This window comes from Embiotoca jacksoni, unplaced genomic scaffold (genome assembly GCF_022577435.1).
Source record: "Embiotoca jacksoni isolate LCO1_2020_lvr unplaced genomic scaffold, fEmbJac1.0.p SCAF_19, whole genome shotgun sequence".
NCBI lineage: Eukaryota > Metazoa > Chordata > Actinopteri > Embiotocidae > Embiotoca > Embiotoca jacksoni.
This window is the reverse complement of record NW_027185329.1, coordinates 1,811,793-1,835,088: the sequence shown is the minus strand read 5'-3', so window position 1 is coordinate 1,835,088 and position 23,296 is coordinate 1,811,793. Positions and strand designations below refer to the sequence as shown.

At 43.8% G+C, this 23,296-nt stretch overlaps 1 protein-coding gene across 3 annotated transcripts in view; it reads left to right on the top strand.

The window, feature by feature from the left end:
• The window catches only part of nos1apa (nitric oxide synthase 1 (neuronal) adaptor protein a), a 143,004-nt gene that overhangs the window by 1,192 nt on the left and 118,516 nt on the right, over positions 1 to 23,296 (top strand). The gene's annotated exons all lie outside the window — the stretch shown is intronic.

Sequence of the window (23,296 nt, the reverse complement as noted above, 5' to 3'; positions counted from 1 at the left end):
TAATGGTAAACATGACTTTCTGGCATGTGGTTTGGTTATCATCTCTAATGCCGAGTTGGAGAGAACACCATAATTGTAATAGCTTAAGGGGAATTTTTGCCCAGCTGATCAGAGAACTGGTCCAATTTAATTGTGAAATATGTTCTTTATTACCCACTTAGTCCTCAAACTGATGATATGAGTAGTGATTGAAGTGGACTGAAGATCCAGAGACTCGCACGTCAAATCGCTATATGAAGTATAAAGTTTTGTCGGACATAATTGCAGAGTTATGATTCGGATGCAGATGTGGGAGTCCCAGTTATGTGTGGATTAATGTGTCGACTTGTCTTGGACTTGGCATGCCTGGCAGGACGTTTGGTCTCATGTGCTCCATCACCGTTTTGAAGTTTCCTTTGAAGCGATGCACTGAAGTGTGATCTCTCTCCCCCCCTCCCACCCCCCCCCCCTTCCCTCCCCTCACTCTCCCTCTCTCTGCTGTGTAAACCAACGATTTACAGCTTCTTTTTCAGGCTTAATCAGTGCGTCTGCCAATTTGGCAGGAACTCGGTTGAGCAGGCTCATGCAGGTTGTGCCAGCGGTTTGCTGAGGTATTTGAGGATTAAAGTGGCGCACCGATAGGTGCAGGTCGAGCAAAATGTTCTTACTTCTTGCCCTTTTTCTTTTTTAAAGAAGTGACCCGCTCCTGTAAAGCGGGACGACCTCCCAGTGTTCTGCTGTAGCAGCTGTTGACGTCGTCGTTGACAGGGAAGGGAGGGAAGGAAAACAAAAAAAAAAGGCTTTGGTTTGGCTCTTCCAGTGTGAAAATGGTTTGACACGGACTTGACAACAACAATGGCGAGGAAACCGCAGGTATCCCACTCGGAAGAGAGGTCACGCTGGAGGTCGTGGTGGTAGTGGGGGAACTGGAGTAGCTTTTGAGGCATTTGTTTTACAAATTAAAACCGAAGCAATCGACATGAAACGCTGCGTGCCAACTTGTTATTTAGCACACAAACAGCAATCAGCTTTTCAAAACTGGTATTATCTGCTTTTACATCACATTATTTCCCTGTTGATTAATACATGCGTGCACCATCAGCAGGCTTAAGCTGCCACCAACAAACATGCAAATGGAGTTTTTTCTGGTGGATATTTTTTTTAAATTTTAAAATGAAACTTACATAAATATACAAGTGTTCTCTATTGTCCATGTGCAACTTGAATATGAATTGATTTATACTCGAATTGAAGTACATTATACTGCCTGCGTCCTTTGAATAGTTTTACTACAGACCCTTGGCAAACGATGCGTACACCTCTTGATTTATACAGCAGGGCAAAGCAACCAAGGTTTGGAGAGTTTTGCTAATTTTCCTCCACGTGGTCCGCTCGCAGGCTTTTTACTGCCGCAGAAAGTTCTGTGGGGGAACGGGGGTGGTGGTGGTGGTGGTGGTGGTGGTGGGAGGGGGTTTCGCTGACGAAGCACAAATTAGACGCTTCTACTCTTATCTGCTGAATGAACGGCAATATAAAGGTACATCAAAACAATGACTCGGGGTGACAGCAGGCGTTACACAAAAGGCAAACGTGACGGGTTGTTGTTTTTTTTTTCCTCCGGTCAGAGTTCCTGCGGTGGCGAGTTGTAAATTAGCCAGAACAAAGAATTTGAGCGTAAATATTTGTCAAAGGGGCCTCTGGAAAGCTTCTCCGAGCCTTTCGGAACATCTGCTCGGACATCTGTAGTTTCATCTGGCTGAAGCTTAATATACAAATTATTTTTATATATATATATATATATATATATATATATATATATATATATATAGTTGCTTTAGGCAGAAATCACTTCACGTATTTCTACGCACGCCTCTGAAACCGGACTTTACACTTTGCTCGCTGCCACTCCACCTGCAGTTATTTAACGTCGTGACTGTTGTACTCGCCTCCAGATCTTCAGCCTCGGTTTTGTTGTTTTGTTGTTTTGTTGCTGCTGCTCCTTGTTAATCTTAATTCTGTTTTCCACCCCCACCACCACCCCTCCCCCCACCGATAAGAGTAAACCAGGTGTGATCGATTACATCGCAGCTAAGAGACGAGCTTACCGAGGAGAGCCGACTGTCACTCCCGTTCGTGTAAAGAAAGTTTGCAGCTATGCGGGGTTGCCCGGCAACCGGTCGACGTATGTTCTCATTGTTCGCCGCGCGCCTGAGTCACCTGTGAGCCGGTACACCTGATAACAAACTAACGACACGGCGAAGGAGGAAGTAGACACCTGCAGCGCAGCGAGACGTGACACCCAGCAGGATCTGATGTGTTATTGTTGTTGCACACACACACACACACACACACACACACACACACACACACACACACACACACACACACACACACACACACACACACACACACACAGGCTTGTTTCTGTTGAATGATTCATGACTGCTTCCAGAAATGATCGGGCAAACACGCATCACAGATGGAAACATAATTTAAGTTTCACTTCCCAGCAGACATAAAAATGTATTGCAGAAAAATAGAATAGAATTTTCTGTTTCAGGCTGAAAAACACGATTTGGTTTCATTATTGACCTTTCTGTTTATTTTTGCTTTTATACGATAAATACTCTTTTTTTTTTATGTCAGAATATAGCAAAAAAAAATAAGCAAGTTGAGGTTTTGTTGAAGCTGAAACAAGCAGCTTGTGGCATTTACATTTTTTTTTTACGAATGCCTGATGGGTGAATTAATTAGCCTCATAGTTTGACCAAGAAACGGACAGATAAATGATGTCAACTGCGATTTGAATGAGTTTCAGAGGAGAGAGAAACGGCCACTTCGACGCCGTCGTATCTTTTCTCGCCGTCGGCAGAAATCCACTCCCGAGATGGAGATCCCGTATCACATAAAGGTCTTCATAAATTAAATGTATTATTATTATAGTCCGGTGGCGGCTTATCTTGTTAAAAGAAGATGGGGGGGGGGCACATTTGCGGTGAATTAAAGGGATTCGTTTCTTATTAATCTGCCTTCGCCGGGTTAACGGACTGGTAGGACGAGTGAGCAGCGTGGGATGAGAAGATTAGACGTGTCTGAGGAGGCTGGAAGAGCACAGCGGCGGCGCTGGAGTGGGAATTAAGAGAGAAATAGGAAAAAAACAAAACGCTTTGTCCGTCTTGTCTCGCTGCCGCGGCTCAAGCAGGAAGCTTTTGTCCTTGTTCACCGGGGTGATGCCAGTTAACACGGTGGAAAGTTCATTAGTCTGAGTTTTCGGTGCAGTTGGACTTTTTTTTTGGTGAAGAAGGAGCCGAGCCAGGAGGCGAAGCTTTCAATTTACCAGTCGATCTACGTTTCCCCGACGCTCACCGACGGTAACGAGCTTTAGGTCGGCGACCCAAAGGATGAGATTGTAGATGCAAGCGGCACAAATGGGTTTCCTCCGCAGGGTGGCTGGGCTCAGACCAACCGGCAACCAGCGGCGACGCCACCCGTCGGTTTTGCGAACGGCCGTTACGAAGCCTCCGGTTCGGGTTTTGTCCGGCGCCATCTTTGCTAGTTCGGAGCAGGAAATGACCGTATTTGGGGCGAGCAGGGCCGGAGCGAGCGGTGGATTGGAAACCCGACGAAGCTACGTCCCGCCCACCGATAGCCGTAACCTGACTGCACCACAGGCCTGTCAATCAAACAGACACGCTCCCCCCCCCCCCCCCCCCCCCCCCCCACCTAAAAAAAAATCTTAATATATCAACATTGTAGGCGGTGCATATTTCCCATCAGGCCTTGTTGTCTGCACTTTCTAATTGGCATCCACAGAGAGATAACCACGAGTAGAAAGTAGATCATCACGATAATGTTGAAGTGGCCATCATTAGTCAGCTGAAAATATTGTCTATTGTGCAGATTTTCTTCTAATTGGCGGCCGCCAAGTGTCCGTCCAAGTCATCCACCCGGAAGAAGAAACGGACCTCTCAGCAAATGTCTGGAGAAAGAAAGATCTTTTTTCTGTCGTGCTGCAGCCGAGTGCATATTTCTTTACTTTCCATCGGCGCAGAGCCCCCGCAGCCTCTCGACAATAACCCGAGGATGCTCTGAGATGCAGCTATTTTTAATTTTCTTTTCTTGCGTTGTGATCCTATTTACAAAAATAGATAAGCCCGTAGAAAGTAGAGGAGCTAATTCACTCTGAAACTTACAGGAGAAGAGGCGTCGGTGAAGAAGCGGTGTTCGGTGTGAAATATATATATATATCAGTGCCCCCCCTCCCCCTCCCCCTCCCTCCCCACTCCCAACCGCGGTTTATTAAGAGCTTGGCAAAAACTTGGCTGCCCTTCTCCCCGTACGTGCCCGAGCCCACAACAGCGGAGCAGCTCTGAACACATCTGAGCAACAGACGAGGGCCGAGTCCGTCTCCGAGGAACCGACCGCCGCGGAGGTAACACCGTGGCTCGTCAACAGAAGCTGTTTGACTGGTTAATAAAAAGAAAAAAGAAAAGAAAAAAAGAAAAGACGTTTGCTCTCATAAAGGCGTGAACACGTTACAGATGCCCGACGAGAGCTCCCCGTTACTCCAGACAACAAACACTCCAGGTTTCCTCAGACGTCGGCCGCTGCTGCTTTCAGGAAGTGTTCTCGGTATTTCTAATCTTTAGTGGTTTATTCAGTCCCTCCGGGAATACCGCGATTTCTAGTTAACGCGAAATCAGGCAATCTCTGCGATGTTCGCTGGAGGGCGTGAAATTCCCCGCGATTTTTGCCCCCCTCCCGCCCCCCTCCAAAAAAACCCCAAAAAACTGGCTTTATTAAAAAAGCGGATGCAAAATCGATCATTTTTTTTTGTTTCGAATCAAAACTGCAAAATCCCAAAGGGACTTTTATTTCAGATCCGTTGGCGTGATTCCTCTTTCAATTTGCACGATGCAGTCCGCTCACCTCGATGAAGAGCCGACACCTTGCAATTTCAAACAAGCTTCGGTACAACGAGCCCACGTATGATGGATTTTGTTTGAAGTTAGGTTGTAATCTATTCTTCGGCGCTCCGGGGGGTGTAAACTGTGACTGGTACTAGTGTAAGCAAAACGCTGTTGATGGAGAAACAAGACAATGGAAAAAAAAAAACGTGGAGGTCACTTTGCTTGGAGTGGAGTTTTTTTTTGTTTTTTTTTGCTGGCGCTTCACATCTAAACTCAAGTGGGCATTTAGAGGATCGGAGAGTTTGAGAGGATATTGAAAAAAATTTATTCACTTAAAAACAGACAGAAATACAAATTCACATACAAAGACACAAATATGTTTACTTTTGTGTGTGTGTGTGTGTTTCTCGGCCTGTTGTTTCACTGTCTCCATATCGTATTGTAATTATTTACCGTCGTCCGCTCTGACTCACGAGTACTTCGCCGCTTCATTTGCAACTATTACTAAAGGAAGTGAATTTGAAACGGTGTCGGTAAAAAAACCCCAACCCACCCACAGAGAGCCGGTGAGCATCTGCTCGTCCATAAAGGTTATTACCGCATTTTATTGCATCTCTTTTGTGTTCTTCACCTCACCCGCCCCCCCCCTTTCTCTTTACTCTTTTCAAACTTAAGGTCACAGTTGAAAGGTCAGAAAGTGAGCTAATAATGCAACCGCGCTCCATTACCCCCCCCCCCCTCTCTCCTTTCTATTCCTCAGCTTCTTATTTTTTTTATTTTTTCCTGCACTGGAGGTGACTGGATCAACTGAGCATGACGGTGCGTTCGTGTACACCCACGGTAATGGGTTATTTCGGCGCTCGCTCAATGTCACGTTTGCCACCGTCTCCTCTGCTGAATTCCCCCGGAGGTGCGTTTGGGAAAAAAAAAGTAGCTAATGCTTAACTCGCTTTATTGTTCAGCAGATAGTGAAAAAAAAAAAACAACAACAACAACCAACAACAAAAACAGAGTTTTCAGGGTTGATCGACTCGTGACGTTATTTACCGATGAATCAGCTGCGAGACGCTTTCCAGAAGTCTCTTTCAACTAAAAAAGCTCCAGTATGCGGGAATTAATTAAAAAAAAAAAAAAAAACTTGAAGTAACTCCTTTTGCAAACCGAATAATGATTTATTCACATCGAGGCAACCTTTTTATGGCAGCGAATCTGAGAGGCAGCGTGTGGTGCATTTGAAAACTTTGAGAAATTTCAGCGTCTTCCAGATTTAAGCTTCCTTTAAATTTCAGCTCCAGGGCTCCTCTCGTCTGCGTAACTTCCTGTGTAACTTTTTTTTTTTTTTATATTCGTCTGGTCCTTCTTCCTCTCTTCTCTGCAGTTTCCAACACCCCCCCCCCCCCCACCCCCCCCAACACCCCTCATCTCGGTGTCATTCACCGCTCGCCACCCCTCTCTTCCCCGAACAATCTGTTAAGCCTGTCACATCGTCCTGCCCTTCATCGGAGGCCCCGGTGAAACTTCGGCTGATTAACGGCTTCCTTATCTCCAGAAGCGCGAGGGCCCTTTGTCAGCCCCCGCTGTAACTAATGGAGACACAGATTTAATTTGATCCCTCCCTTCTCATAGTTAACGTCGGCTGTGGCACCGAAATATATCTCATCCTGCATTTAAAAAAAAAAAATTAAAAAAAAAAAATTAAATTATTATTAACATTTTAATCCGGGGGAACATGAAATAACTGTTAGATAAAACCAGGTCATCCCATTTTATTTAGTGTGGGAGGGAGGGGAGGGGGGGCTGGGGGGGAATCGTGCTGCTGATAATATCATTGTAGACAGGAAATCTTTTAATAAAATAAAAAAAAAAGAGGTTCATATTCTCCTTTATTTCAATCTTGTGAAGATATACTGTCTGAGTGGGACTAAAAAACAGGTGTTTTACTTTTTGGTGGAACTTTTAGGGCGGTTCATGTATCAGCGTATGAAAAGATATAAAGTAGATTTGCTGCTGGTTTTGTCAGGGAATTAATTCTGATCCAGCGGCTTTGAATGTTTGCGCAGGATGAAGATGTACTCCTTTTTGTTGAGGAGAACGCACACGCACACACACACACACACACACACACACACACACACACACACACCACCCTTTTCAGCCTCTAAGTCGGCAATGACAAACTAGGCAAACAGCTGCAAACTGAGTTGTCAGCACTATTAACCGCACTCCAATTACATCTTCACCTCCTTTTGTACCCTCCCTCCATCTTTTTCCTTTTCCTCCGATGCCCCGACGCTGCCGCTATCTCTGACAAGATAATGTAATGTAATAGCATCCAGATGCTGCAGGATTCCCTCCCAGATTTTCCCTTTTTAGAGTCTTTTTCTCACCCCCACACAGACACCACAAACACCCACCCACCATCCACCTCCTCTAAAATGTCAGCAGTAAATTGGAGAATGAGGCTGCGCCCTGAGGAGGGTGGGGGAGGGTGGGGGTGGGGGTGATCCAGGAGAGTTTGAGGGGGGTTGGGGGGTCGGGGGGGATGTTAGAGAGCGCTGAGTCGGTTTGCAACTTTCGCCTCGGTCGCCTTGCAGCATAAACATGTGGGGAAGGTGCTGTGGAAATGATGCTGGCAGAGGAGCGAGGTTTTTCGGGGGCAGAGGAAGTGGTGGTGGGAGGGGGGAGACACGGGGGGGAGACGGGGGGAGAGACGGGGGGGGGGAGACGGGACTTCAGAGGAGCATCACTGCGTTGTCAGGAAGTGGAGCTGTGACATCAGAGATTCATGGTCGGGGCTGAAGGCTTCAAATCCACAGTGCCTTGTTTTCTGGACGGAGACCCTTCTTCTTTAAATCTTCGTCGTGTTGTACGTCACGGCAAAGCGTGAAATTGACACGCCCGTCCGCTAAAGCTCACAAACGTGAGATGGCTACGCTGGGGGAGGGGGGCGGGGGCGGGGGGGGGGCGTGAGAGTTACACGTTTTGTTTGGCGTGAAACTTAACGCGCACGTATACATGTCAGACGACAAAGGATCATGTGACCGTGGCGCCGCAACAGAGGCTCGAGACTCCCAACACCCCCCCTCCCCCCTCCCCCCCCCCCCACACACACTTCCATTGACCTCTATTATCTGCACAGCGTCCACTTTACAGTTGTAAGTGGACTATTTAGGAACGCCTCGAGGAACAGGTGGAAAAAGCGAGACAAAAAAAAAAACCAAACGGAAACAAAAGTGCTGTTTTTCTGCTCGCGCCTCCTTTTGTATCCTCTCGTGCTTTTCTTCATCCTTCATCTTCTACCTCCTCTACCTCTGTACATCTCCCCCCCTCCTCCTCCTCCTCCTCGTAGCATCCCCTCTCCTCCTCCACTCCTTTTACTTGATCTTTTTTTTTTTCTGAACCTCCCATCCTCACCCTAATCCCTCTTGTTCTTCCTCTTCATCACTCTCAGCCTCCCCTCCCCTCCCCCCTCCCTCCCATCCACTCCCCTCCCCCCGCTTTCACTCCTCCCCTTTTGTATTCTTCTCTTTTTCTTCTTGTTCTTTGCCTCTCTTCTACTTTAATCCTTCATTCCCCCCCCCCTCCTTATCTTCACCTTGCCAACCCTTTCTTTTCTCTTCATTATGCTCCTCTGCCACCTCCTCTCACCCTTTACTCCTCCAACCCACCACCCTCCCCCGCAGCATAGTTCCTATCAGTGTTGAAGAGCTTTCCTGCCCTGCATACTGCCTGCATACTTAGCATTGTTTTCATAGTTTAGCTGTTGGAGAACCTTCACCTCTACACAAACAGAGCGTGACCTGATTTTCATGTAAAGTTGAGCTGCATTAATTCGTTAGCTTAAATAGACACTTTAAAGCAATGATTTACCCAAAACTGTACATTTTAAAGGTCCCGTATTTACTTAAAAAGAAATATAGGTGCTAAATAAATCTACTGTGAAAGCGTCAAATAGCTCGATTCCAGTTTGAATGAAGCGTTTTCGATTTCTCTAAGTTTGTGATGTCACAGTGAGTTTGTGATGTCACAAACTCACACTAAGTGTCAACACGACCCTAATTTCCGAACTTTTATGTGCAAAAAAAAAAAAAAACAGCGAGCATTTTTCTCGCGGAGAGAAAATACCGAAGAAATTACGAACACGTCGCTCCGAAAAAGAGTCGGCCAATCAGAGGAGAGGTCAGTGATGTCAGTGCGCCTTAAAAGGCAGAGACGCAAAACAAACCGTTGAGGGAAGCCTAAGAAATGAGATGTAAAACTGTAGAGATGATTTTTTTTGGGGTACTTTAAACCATAAAAGTAATATTTTGTAAAATACATTATGTCGCTCATTTATTCTCTATATTCATTCATTATTATATCATTAAAATCTGACTTCTTCTCTGAACAAATCACGTTGAGTGTAGAAAACGAGGACGTACTGTTACTGGATAAACGGTTGACTTCTACCCACGATGCACTTGTTCGGCCTGGGTCGCGGTCAGGCTTTTTGCGGTGTCTTGTTGCTTTCAGTGATTGAATATTAAGTGAAATTATACCTTTACAGGTCCCCTCCGTCTGCTGCTTTGTTCCATTTGGAAATCCGGTTAAAGCACAATGGATTCACCGGGCTCATCCTACATACGCTCTCAGACATGGAGGTATAAAACAAATAAATAAAAATAGAAAGCCCACGCTCCGTGGCGCGGCGCTGCATCACGGTAATGTTATGCAGTCATCTGCCGCTCCCGCCGACCTTGGAGCCGCCCTCATCTCTCAGCCGGCGGGGGCCCTCGGCGTTATCTCACCACCGCCGCCGGCCCTCCTCCTCGTATCTCCCCCCTCCAAGGCCGGGTCTCAATCCTGCAGTCGGGCCCTCCTGACCTTATCTGCTTCCTTCTCCTGTATCTTAATGCATCCCGGCAGCCTTCTCTGAAACACCTCTCCCCCTCCCCGACGTCTCCTCCGTCCTCCTCCGTCCTCCTCCGTCCTCGGAGGAATCTCAGATCTCCCAACTAACCTCCTTTGACTTCCTCTTTTTTTTTTTTTTTTTTGTCCGCTCAGCTAAAGTCTGTCAAATAGTCATCGCTTGACTTCGTTAATCCTTTTAAAATGTCACAGAGGGTTTTTTTGGAGCCAGAATGGGACATTTTTGGAAATTCTGGTGTTTGACAGCAAAGTTAATAGCCGTGTTCGAGGCCCGTCATCTCCCGCACATCCTTGGCACCATAATAATATTAAACGCTGTACAGCTGTCTTGTTTTTTTTTTTTTTTTTTTTTTTTTACTCATTCTGTTCCTGTGAATATTTCCTCCTCTGGCTTGTAGCAGCTCCGCCACATCGGCTGTCATATTTTTTTGTGTGCACAAAAAAAAAAAAAAAGCCAAGGAGAGTTATCAGAGCACATCCGCCCAGCTTTGCTTCAAATGATTCCTCTTGCCTTTTTAGATCTGCACAGATGAAAGCGAGTCAGGGAAATGGGATGATGGGGAGGTTACAGAGATTGTTAGCTCCCCAGTGTGTGTGTGTGTGTGTGTGTGTGTGTGTGTGTGTGTGTGTGTGGGCTGCGAGGATGAAATGATGCAGCCCTCCAATATGATTTTAATGAAACCTTTTCCCCTCCACAGACACTTTCATTAAAGCTGCAGGCTGCTGCTGTCAGCCATGTTTTACTCACAGACACCATGTGGATGAACTCGTCCTTCCAGAAGGCCCAAACATGCCTCCTCGCTTTGTCCATTTCTTTTCTTTTTGTTCTGTCTTTGTTCGTACTAGTTTTCTACACTCTCTATCGCTTTTGTTTCTCCATCTCTTGCACTCCGCGTGCTCACGTTGTTTTTTACCTCCGACCTTTCACGTATAAGTGTGCAAAACATTTTTTGCTTTGTTGTCATCCCAGTTGAATTCATAATGATCTGTGGAAAAAAAATACACCAGCACGCTGTGGAAATGTAACTGCAATCAGCTGCTTTTGGCATCTAGATGTTTGTTTGGGGTTTTTTTAATCGGAAAAACCTTTAAAAAAAAAAAAAAAGATTTAAAAACCCGCAGGACACCCGTATCCTAAATATACTCCTACCTTCAGTAGGTACATGCAGGGTGCGTTGTGGTCTGGCTTGCAGCAGTTTGAGGTCGATCTTTGTCCATTGATAACTTAATATTAGACTTTTATTGCGCTTTCTTTGTTTTACAGTCACGTAGCGAGTGTAGTTGTCATCAACTCGTTCACCTGTATGTCCACCTCCTGCTCTGAGTGCTTTACATTAAACATTAAAAGGCGTCAACGCAAAATATAAGAGCAGTAAAAGGGGTGCGATTAAAATGATTAAGAAATGATGAAGACAAAAATGGAACAGTTAAATTAAAAAGTAGCACCAGTGGCAATTCCTGTCATTACTCATTTCGATAATGACTGTTGTAAGTGAAGAAATTCAAACTATTTCTTGACTCATTAATGCCAATAATGTTGGTTTTAAGTTCTTAAAAGAGAAAAATCAGCAAATCTTTACATTTGAATGTCATTGATTTTAATACCTTTTTTCATTTCATCGCTTTTTGTTGCTCTGGTAAAGTTTTGACGTTTCACGTCTCCAGTGTGACTCTGACGGCACAGTTTGATGTCATCAGCTGAAACTCTCTCATCTACCGAAGCACCGTCGGCTCTTTCCCGTGCTGTTTTTTTAAATTTTATTTTTCACCACGGCTGATATGCACGTTGATTATGATGTACATCTTGCTGATTGTCTCATTTACAGCTCGGGGGGGACTCCACTTAATTGATTGTAGTTTAGTCGGGGGTAAGGCGGCGGGGGGGGGGGGCGGCACAGAGATCATCCATCACCGTCATCACCGTCGTCATCATCATCATCATCATCCGTCATCTTGCCGCCGGAGGTAGAAAAGATGAAAAAACAAAAGTGCTGATTTAAAGTTAAGAGACTTATTGATTTATTGACCCGACTGCTCTCAGTTACTCGGCTGTAAGTGCAGAAGCGGGAATCACTCCGGTAGCATCTTCCTCTGCCGCGTCGCGCAGATGTTCCTCCTCTATTGGTGCGTTGTTGTTTTCACGTGGTGTCGTTTTATCTATTATTATCTACGAGTATCAAAATATCTTTTTATGACCAACCTGCTGGCTGAAGACGCGCAGAATTGATCGCTAAATTAACCTCTCTATTAGGATGGTGGCGAGTCTTAGAAAACATTGGTTACGTAACAGTCAGCTGATAGAAAGCACAATAAGAAAACACGGAGAAGCGCTTCATCCATAACCTTGCAGTGTTTTTGCCAAGGCAAATGCTCAAACTACCAAGTAATGACTCGCAGATTAACTTAATTCGAAGTGTAATCATAATTACATAATTGTCATCACTGATTATGTGTGATTATCCCATACGATACGTGTCACGCCTCGTTCCTTCTCCTTCAGGGAGCAGAAGTTACGTTCCTGACATTTAGTTTTTCCAGTAAACAAACAGACCTCGACGGTGTTTGACATCTCTGAAGCAAAAGCACCCTCAGACAAGTTTTCAAACTACACTCCTTGAGGAAGCTTTTTTCTTTTCTTTTTTTTCTCCTTTTAACCTTTCTAGTACGTGAGAGATGATCCATTTTATCAGTATTACTTTTGATGGCCGCACAGTTTGCTGAATATTATTTTACTCTTAAGTGGTTTGGCACTTATAGTTAAGTACTCGCCGGCCATCATTATTATTATTTCTTTTCCTTTTAAACCTGCAGTCTTTTTTGGCCCGTTGCCCGCATTTATCATCTCACATTAATGCACAAATTGGTTGGCAAAGTTGTGTTTTGGAGCTTCATGAAAATTCAGTTTCTCTATAATAATGAAACTCGGGGTTAATATACTTGGGAAGAAAAAAAAAAAAAGCTTATTATGACAATGCAGCTTCCACTTTAATAATTTGATTGAAAACTACCTGAAAGCAAATCTGTCAGTGGAAACCTTTGACCTCTTGAACATAAGTACCACTTAGAGATATGATCCTATTCACCGGCGATCTTCCAAGGCTAACATCTTTCTGTTCATATATGACAACCTTTACAGAGGTCAGCTATTTCCCGTTAACAAGCTCCTTTGTGTTTGAAATATTTCATTTAATATTTCTTTATCGCAGAGCAAATAGAAATATTAGCAATGATTCACCAGTTATTATAAGCGCCAAATAAACATGTGCAGGAAACGATCTCTCGAGCATTGGAGATAACGAAGCTCTCCGGACGTACGAGTGACCGGACCGGAGAAACAGACATCGGCGCCATCAAACTTTTATGTTTGGTTTAACTTTAAGATTCTTTGATACACAGTTAATTCTGAAAAATGGCTCCAGACTTTTTTTTTTATTATTATTTTGGTCCACCAGGACAAAATTTTGGAGCATCCTAAAACTTCATTTTAAGCATGACTTTTTTCATTTCCCGTACATATTGGTAATGTTTTTTAACACGTTGAATATTCACACCGCGTCCCACGTCATCCTCCACAGACACCTCGACTGCTTCTTGGAATAAATTGCGGCTCAGTCGTATCACTAACGGTCAGCAAAATGTGTCTAAACCAAAGTGGGGGCCGCTGCTTCGCTGGAAGCACTGTGTGGTTTGTAATTATCACATGATATGGATCATAATGTACATGTAGTGCTGCATTCACAGTTCAGGTGGACTTATGACACTAAAGTGCCACAAAATCTCTGAACTGCACGGTGACTGACTTTAGTCGAATAATAATGCTTTCAGGGAGGGAGGGGGTCAGAAAAAACTTTTATATAATTTATATAAGCTTCAGACGCCCCCCTGGCTGCGCTCAGTTAGACTCAGCCAAGTTTCCCCAAAAAACGGAGTCTAATGAATGGAGTAACGCTGCGGGTTGCGAGTCATCAGAGGCCGGCTGCTGTGTTGATAAGGCGGCATCAGAGACATCGCAGCGCGCCGACGCACGATCAATCATTTTACCAGATGTACGGCGGCTGAGTTTCGTGTGCCTGATGTGCTTTTCACTGATCAAGGCTGCATGTTGCAGTGATGTGTTTTTTTTTTTTTTTTATCTCATTAGTCACTTGTGCGTACTTGAGCCAGATAGAAGGCTTTTTGTGGCAAGTCATGAGATCATGACTTGCCACAAAAAGCGGTAATAAATCCAAAGAAAAGAAGCAAAAAGAGGATTTTTTTTTTTTTTACTGTGATTTGTTGATTATTCCACGCCAGATTCTTACAATAATATTCGTTGTAGGACAGACGGACAGAAGACAGGAATCTTTATCTTCAGAGAATAAAGGCTGACAGTTTTCAACCCCTTTTGCACGTCTTTGAAGTATCTTTTTTTACCCAACACGTGGAGAATCGAACGGTCGAAAAGGTTTTCAGTGAAATTGCTTTAGTGTCCAAAAAAACGAGCCCCCGTATTAACAGATGGAAAACAACACGTCAGGGCGCATTAGCATAAGTCAACAGCGATCAATAAGACATATGTTATGTGGCTGTTTATGCAGCATGAATAAAACAAGATGTTGAAAAGTTGTTCTCGTGCGGGACGCTTGAGCAAATACGAGCGCGGTACAGCCCATACTGTACACATAACAAGATGCCGTGGGAATGCGTGGGTGGGTGTGTACACAAGTTTCTTTTTTTTTTTTTTTTTTTTTAATGCTCAGGGTGTGTGTGTGTAATGTCAACATTTCCACTCACCCTCCTTTTCTCTGCTGAACTCTGGGAGAGCTTAAATATAGTTGGCCTGTGGGTTATTGTGTGTGTGTGTGAGCTTGGGCTCAGGAAGGAGGTTTTTATGGAGGGGAAATGGGAGAACAATACCTCCTGGCCTCAGTCGGGTCCATGGGGCCGTGAGCTGGCCGGCGGCACTGCAAAAAAGTGACACTCTCAGCGGGAAGGAAATTCTTGCGTTTCGGCCTTGAAGCTGGACTTTACGACTTTAATCCTGAAATTGAACGCTGCGGCAGAGAAGCCGTGATGTCCGACACGGCCATTGGACGGTAAACGGACTTACTGGAGTTTAAAACCGGGACACTTCTCCCGAGGCTGGTGCGAGAGGAAAAAAAAAAAAAAAAAAAAACGGGTCACTTGGACGCGCTGGTTTTTAGAGCAGTCATTGTCACAAAAGCTGCGTGCGTGAGAAAAAGATGCATTTCCAAATGTCACCAGCGCTTCCATGACACACAGCAGCTTGCTAATGTAATTATATATCGGCCTAACGATCGTACGTAAACCTTTGACATCAGAGAATCTGACGCGTTAGAAACACGTCGCAAACTTGGTCACTTTTTGCAGCGCTTCAAATCCTCGTTGCTCTAATTTAAGAGAGGAACTCAACAAGTGATGGACCTGGAAGGAAGAAAAAGGAAGGAAGCGAAGCGAAGCAGGAAGTTGATGAGACCAAACATAGCTTTCGATGCCGGCAGAGATAACAGAGCCACAAGCTCGACGGTCTCTTTGAACCATTAAGCCCCATTTATTCTCTGAAGTGTTGCTAAAGGTGACTTTTCATTTCTCCTGCGTTTCAGGACTTCCTCCGGGACATTTTCTGTCCTTTTCTTTTTTAAAAAAAATCTCTCTTAAAAACATGTATTTTAAGTTCCCGCCCGTGAGTTCGAGCTGTCGTAGAAATGAGCTCGTGGAACGCCGTTCGAGGCCGCGGTCTGGTCCTCGGTGCTCCTTCGAGCCGGTCTGATTTGCCATCTCACCGGAGACCGAGGATAATTAGTCCCAATGAGGGATTACCTTCTGGCCACTGCACAATCGCAGACCCGGCCAGACAAGATGGCAACCCCGCACGACCCCCCCCCCCCCTTCCTCCCCCCCGCATGCCTCAGATCTGTGGAGTGAACTCTTGACTAGCTGGATGAGCACGAGATTTTTGCCTTTCTTACATGTGCAGATCAACTTAAACTAATGTCCAAACTTTTTTTTGTGCCTTTTTCTTTTAATCAGAGGGTCACAGTTGCGCCGATGAGGCCAATCGCCGATTCAGTTTTTGTCCCGCTGCCTCCTTGAAGGGGTTCGGCACCATTTGCAACATCCTAATTGTCTTGCGGATGAAGCGTCTTAATGTCGGGACCTTAAACCGACGTGGAAAACCAAAAGTTTAATGTTGAAATAATTTGTTGTTTGAGGGAAATGAGCTGTGAAGTTATTAGTTAAAAAAAAGGCCACGGACAGAGTGGAGATCTGACGCTCGCATGGCTGGAGATTTGGAAAGTGCTGACTGTGATGGAAGTGCAGCATTTTTTTCTTTTTTTTTCTTTAATCAAACAGATGCATGTAAAAAGCCTGAAGTGCGATTGTGCTCCTCCAAAGCGGAAATTAGCACTTAATGAAACACCGTCCAGAAGCGGCCGGCACGGCGTTGTTATTGACGTATTTACATCGGTTTGCATGAATTTTATCATGGAAAAAAAAAAAAATCATCAATTTACGAGGGAGGGAAAAATTATAGCCTTTAAGGTTGTGTTTTATGCTGACAGCGATTTCCACCTCAGGTACTGAATTCACAACATCAGCAAAAAACTTCTGAAATGAAAAATGCAACCATTTGGAAATTTCAAGTCAAACCCCCCCTCCCCCCCGTTTCTAATCAGGATATAAATCCTGGAAACCATTAATTCACTTTGAGCATGATGAAGATGAACAACATGTGGATTTATTCACATCTGAAATCCCACATTCGTCCCGAGTCGTGAGTCTCGCCCGTCCTTCGCCAGCGGAGTTTCCGGGTTCTTTGTTTACTCTGTTTCCTGCAGGAGCTCCGGTTTCCTCCCACAGTCCAAACATATCAAAATGAAGTGAAGACAATAGTTTGGGGTGTTTATTGTACACTGTAAAAAAAACAAAAAACAGTACTTCCTCTCTGCTAGCCGCTACCGATGGCCTGTGAGGCGTTCAGGGAACACCGGTAAATTGCAGTGCCTACCGCGATTCTGAACGTGAGGCGTTTAGGGAACGTCGGTAAATTGTAGCGTCTATGGATGTGAGGCGTTTAGGGAACGTCAGTAAATTGTAGGTACAGAAAATAACCTGGGTTACACTCTGCCCCCTCTGAACTACACCAGTCCCTGTAGACACATCAGTCGCTCCACCCAACAAGAGTTTATTAATAAGGTCATCCGTTTGCACTGAAATGTTACGATCATAACTTCTGTTCTATGATTTGTTTTTGTTTTTTTTATTTTTGTGATGGCTTTCTAAACTTCCAACCCGTTAGACTGACAAAGTGTGACGCCGGCACGTAGAATTAAATTATTTTCTTATTGGTTCCCACTGAAAACAGAAGGCGAGCATCTCTTTACCAGCCCATTTTTCCTCTGTGACATTTGCCGTCATACGTCTCTCTCTCTTGGCGTGAAGTTGTAAATCGGACAGACGGGTTTACAGTCACCCGATAACATCAGCTGGACAAATTTGAAAGATTGATGATTGATTTCTAGCACATTATAAGATCATGAATGACATTACTAACAACCGTAATCAATTCCAGCCGTGACCGAAACACCTACAGTTTGTTCTGCAGCATAAATAATAACCCAAATATGTATTTTCAGACACTCAGATTTTGTGTTTTTGGGTTGTTGTTTTTTTAAAAAAAGAGGTTTATTTAACAAAAATCCCAAATAAGAGCATCTCACTTTAATCATACACTATGAAAATGACCTGCTGTTTAATAGTTCTATTCGTCGCACACAATTGCTCGACTGTAAATGAATCATTCATTAGGAGCTCCTCGGGGTTGTTATACGTTTTGAAGTTTGATGCCACAATCCTCAGAGCTTAACACTGTAACCTGTTTCTAAAATATTCATAAGGCCCCCCCCACCACCACCACCACCACCACCACCACCCCACCTCCACTATCAGGAGAGCTTTGAAGTGCACCGGCACCTGTGGCGGAATTTTTTTTATGGAGGAGGGAGGCTGCGGTTAAAACCACGCTGCCGATTCCTGTCCCATTTAAATCTTAACAATGGCATTTATATTCCCCGAATCTTTCCCTCAAAACGCGCCGAGAGGAGGGCCGACGTCACGCCACTTCCCGGGGGGGTGAGGGGGGGTTCAATTATGCGGAAAAGGCTTTGAAGTCTCAGGTTCAAGTCCCCCAACACACACTTCTTTTTGTCTGAAAAGTCAGAGGGTGAGCGTGTCGTTTTCAAACTGTTAATATTGGACTTTATTCCACTTCCTAACGGATCAAACCCCGCCGGCTTGTCCAAATCTTCATCTCGAGCCTTTTCCCTCCCCGAATCCTTCAAAGAAACTCGCCGCGGCGTCGTGGTAATAAATCCTCCCGCTGGTTTTAACGGTTAAGGTCTCAGACAGTCTTCTTCAAGCAGCGGTGCAGGTTTTTTTTTTTTTTGGACTCCAAACCAGAGTACAAAAGTGCTTGAGTATCCATTCTTTCCGTTTAATGGCTTCTCTCCATCTGAATTCTAATTATAGCTAATGTATAACGACAGAAGAGGAACCATCCCATAGTGAAGGCCATTCTGCTTCTGCATGCTTCTATAGCGGCCGTGCTATTAAACGATGATTGTGTGCTTAATAAGGGGGACGTGCTCCATTGCCTCTCCACCCCTTCCCCCCCTCCATCACCACACAATGATGACAAATTGCCCGACACAGTGAGCTGTGATATCTCCCATAATTAGTCACCACGGCTCACCTTGATATTTTTTTTTTTATATATATACTGAAAGTATAAATTAGGATAAAGCAGGTTTCTCACTCGAGGTCGTGCAGTTGTTGGTTGGTTGTAATGGGTGTTCATTTCCTTTATTTTGGCTTTTTAACCGGCGTTTCTCCAGCCCTTTTTATTTTTGTGCTGCGCTACGCTGATAACGACCAACAAATAAATCCAAGATTGTCATCCGACGGTTGTTGTTGTTTTTTTTTTTTTAAATGATTGATGAAGTCTCGCGGAGGCAAATTCACGTTCGAGGTGCTCTCCGCTTTCATTTTGAGGCAGGTGGTGGTGAGTTCATACCATATTTTATGTTTTTGGGACATGGAAATGGTCTTTTGATTTTAATTCAATCGAGTAAAATATCAAATCTGTTGTTAAAAAATGTGAACGAAGTTTTATAAGAAAAGCAGGTAATTATACGGCTGCTGAACAAGCTCCAAAAATCCAGTTCGTGAAATCTTCGGCAGCCACAATCAATATTTAATAATCGCTGCCTCGGGTGAGTCTCATTGCAGATAACAATGCTGCAGATTTGTGTGAATGAGCGGCTGATGTTCTGGTGGAGTATTGTGCTGATTTACGCAACCCTGTCATTAAGCCTCCTGCTGATGGGCCCGAATCATATTTTTTTTTTTTTTAACACTTAACTTGCAAAGCACGTGGTTCAAAGTTGTTGTGTTTTTTTCTGTTCTTCCATATTACAAAATATAATGCCATAATACTGGAAATCAGGAATTAATCACAATTCCTGACGTGCCGTGGAGCCGCGGTGTCGGCGTGCAGGAGCTTAATCGGCGTGATTCTCATGCGAGACCTCCGACGCAATTATGATTATAGACTTTCAAGTGTTTTCCATCAGAATGGAGGAAATAATTGCAAAAGACCTTTCTAACGACCGGATTATGAAGTCAGGACGTAAAAATATATGCGCTGCGTTTTTCAAGTTTAATTTGGCTCGACGTGTTTGAGTCGTCTCTCCCTCGGTACGTCAAAACTTAGTGGGAGGTTGTTTTTTATCGCTTTAAATTAGAATCCCGTAGACCGTGTTGTTTTGGATGCATCCTCCCTTCATGTTTTTTTGTTTTTTGTTTTTTTCATCACCTTCTTCCCTCAGCTGCCATTACTGAAAAAAGTTTAGATCTCTCAACTCCGGTCGGTTCACTTTGAACCGCTTCATTTTATCACCTTCACAAACGGGTCCTGCCAACAAACGGCAATCTACACAAACAGCGGAAATCTCGAGTCGAGAAAGATCGGCCGGGCAGGAAGTTTGTCGGGAAAAAAAACAAATCGATTTTCAAAGTATAACACCCATGGGCTTAAAAAATACTTTTACTACATCACCGTCTACCTCCCGCAGTCTCAATTTGGACAAGAAATGCATCTTCCTCCAGCTACTGTATGTGAAATAGTTACGCAATAAATAGGAGGATTCATGTTTTTAATGACTGAAACAGGCTGGATTAACTTTGTCTGTAGGCTACAGGGGAATATAATAACTGCATAAACTGCGAGCTAAAAACATGTTGATCACACTCAGGTCATACTGCTGTTTTAGGAATGAATAAATATTATCAACAGTAGTAGCATTAGTTTTATGTTCCTCTTTTCTAGACCAACAGGAAGTAATACAGACACACTTTCATAGCCAGGAAAGGGAAGTTTGTGTGTTTTCTTCTTCTATTTCGTCACCAGCTTAATTGTAAACTGGAAAAGATTTAACGTGCCGCCAGTCTGCAGAAATAACGTGTATCATTCTGAATATGGGAGCGAAATGTTTTACAACCCTTCAGGGAATTAACGTTAAAATGCAAATCGGACTGAAACCCGCACAGGTGCTTTTACCCTTTTAATATATTGAAGTTCAAGAAGAAATTGAAGTTTCTATGAATTTTTTCCATTTTTGTCTTTCTTTTTTTATGTTCCAGTCTGTTGTTTTTTTTATGTGATTATTTTATGCTTTTTCTTCACTCACGTCAGCTCCTGTTATCTCAACATGCGACTAAACCAAACCTAATTGAATTTTTTTTATTTTATTTATTTATTTTTTTTAATCTAAGTGTTTCGTCCCGGGTTGCCTCGGATCCCCGGGCGAGCGCGCAGCCGGGATCAACGGCAGGATGCTCGCAGCCTCTCGAACTCTTGAGCACTTAATTAGGATGGATCCGTCTCGGCTGCCTTGCGCTGACGTCAGTGACACAACCTGCTCGTCTGAGCCCCGAGGCCATGATCGTAACATCTAACCCTGGATGCAGGAGTTTTCTTTCAGAGAGATTAAAAAAGGCTCCCTGAACAGGCTTCTGAGTACTTTGTGGAATCAAATAATTGCAATGCTTTTATATTGATGTTATGTCAATATAGTTATATGAAACTACAGCGTACGCATTGTCTTTTGCGGGTTTTAAAGACTGCATGGCACGTTTAGAAAATTACATCACTTTACTGTAAAGCAGACAGTCCTAGTTGCTCTTCCATAACTTAGTTATTATTGCATATTATTGATGATTATCCAAAATCTGGTTTTGTGTGATTGTTCATCGATTGTCTTCCCTACAATATTGTCCCAATATTAATAATGCCCACCCCTGGACCTCCCAAAGAAAATACGAATGACCTCATAGAACTGTAGTTATGTCCAGTAACTACTATTTATTTACTTAAATAGTGTGTGCACCCCACAGATTGTATATAAAAGTGTTCGTAGCTTCTGGGTCTGAAAAATGAGGCCGATGCGGAAGTGTTTTAAGCTGCAATACCACCGATCACCACTAGAGGTCGGCTTTAAAAAGCCTCCGACTCCATAGACTCCCATTCAACTGGTCTCATAAAATTCTTAGTCAATACATTTTTTCAACGAGTTATCTCTGTTTTGCTATCTGAAGTCACTCCTTATTAGTTTTCTGGAGATCCATCTGAAAATAATCCGTCATTAATTTGTGTTTTTGGGGGCGTGTCTGTTTGATTGACAGGCCTGTGGTGCAGTCAGATTACGGCCATCGGTGGACGGGACGTAGCGTCGTCGGGTTTCCAATCAGATTGAGTCAGATCCACCTCTCGCTCCTCCCCTCCAGCTCGTCCAAATATGGTCACTTCCTGCTTTCAAACCGCTCCGAACTAGCAAAGATGGCGCCGGCCAACATCCAAACTCGAGGCTTCGTTCACAAACCAACGGGTGGCTTCACTTTCTGTCACATTTCTGTCTTCCACCAACTCCTCTTCTCTTTCACTATTTTATAACCCAATAATACACTTAATGTTATGAGGCAGCGGAGATAAGAAAATTGCCTCAGTGTTTGGTAGGAGACGTCTTATTTCCACCTCCCTTCCTCATCCCTGATTACTTGACACAGCTGCTGATCATGCTAATTAAAGTAGATATCACAACGGATGCACAAAGAATTAAGAGGGGTTTGAAAATTAAACTTGTTTGTTTCCCCCAAAAAGACATTTCATCTCTCGTGTCGTGATCACACCACGGGTAACAGATTGAAGACGTGGATCTATTTGAATTGCTAATATTATTCAAGTAAATTTACTTTCCAAAGAGAGAAGTCTTTGGAAGATACACGTGTTTGACATTGTAGAAGACGACAGCGGTGTTTGATAATAATTACAAGGACAAGATTTGCTGGGATTAGATGCTTTTGAGTTGAATCGCGTCGAAGCTGAGAATAAACGGCGTCAACAGAACAAAATGTACAAACCGAAGTTTAATGCTGCTGACGGATGGACGAATGCATTAAATAAAACTTTAAAATAGGCAAATTCTCATGAGCAATAATATGTATTTGAGTAAAAGCTCATATGGGAGTTTTAACACGAGAAAAAATTAGTAGAAAACTGTTGTTCATTTTTATACTTTTGAATGCCAAGATATTAAAGGTTAATAGAGCCGCAACGATTAGTCAATTGCTGAAAAAAATTAAACAGAAACTATCAGTTGTTGAAGTCATTTATTTAACCAAATGATAAATTGTATCTTAATCGATAACAGGAAATAGTTGCAGTCTTAATATTCAGTCTGCAGCTGTCGGATGGATTTGAGTCGACGGCACCTCTTCATATGGGAGAATTACAGCCGGGCAGCCCCCATCAGAAATAATGTGCTTTTTTTTTATTATTATTATAATAGGATGGTTCCTAACAAGTTTGGGGTATTAACTGATTAACTGAGTTCATACATCACCTCCACTGCTGAAACTTTTGGGCTAGTTTGACAGAGAAGCACCTTCGGGGACGTTACGCGAAGCTCTCTGCAAACCTCAGGCACCTAATGATCAAGATAACTGCCGTGAACTAATGGAAACTGTGAGTTGGGCAAGAGGTGGGGTGGGATGGGGAGCATGGGGGGAGGAGGGGGGGGTCCTCATGGGTGTTAATTAGAGGTCAGGATGTTTCAAAGTCTTTCTTAGGTACTTAAAATGTACAGAATGCTGTGTATACATGGGGGGGGAGACTGAGAAAGTTGGAGGGAGATGGTTACGGGAAGAGATTTTCATCAAGGAAATGAGGTTAAATGTCAGAAAAAAAAAGAAGAAAGAATAGGAAGTGGAGGACATGGGCGGTCGCTGTCAAACGAGATTAAAGGAAACAGCCGTCCAAAGCCAAAGAAAATGTTCCTTGCCGCGTTGGAAAAGGACACTGAAACAATATTTGAGTAGCTCCTCCCCAAAAGCAAAGATATCCAGTGTCTCAAGTATGCACTGTGTTCTTTTGAGGAAAAGTT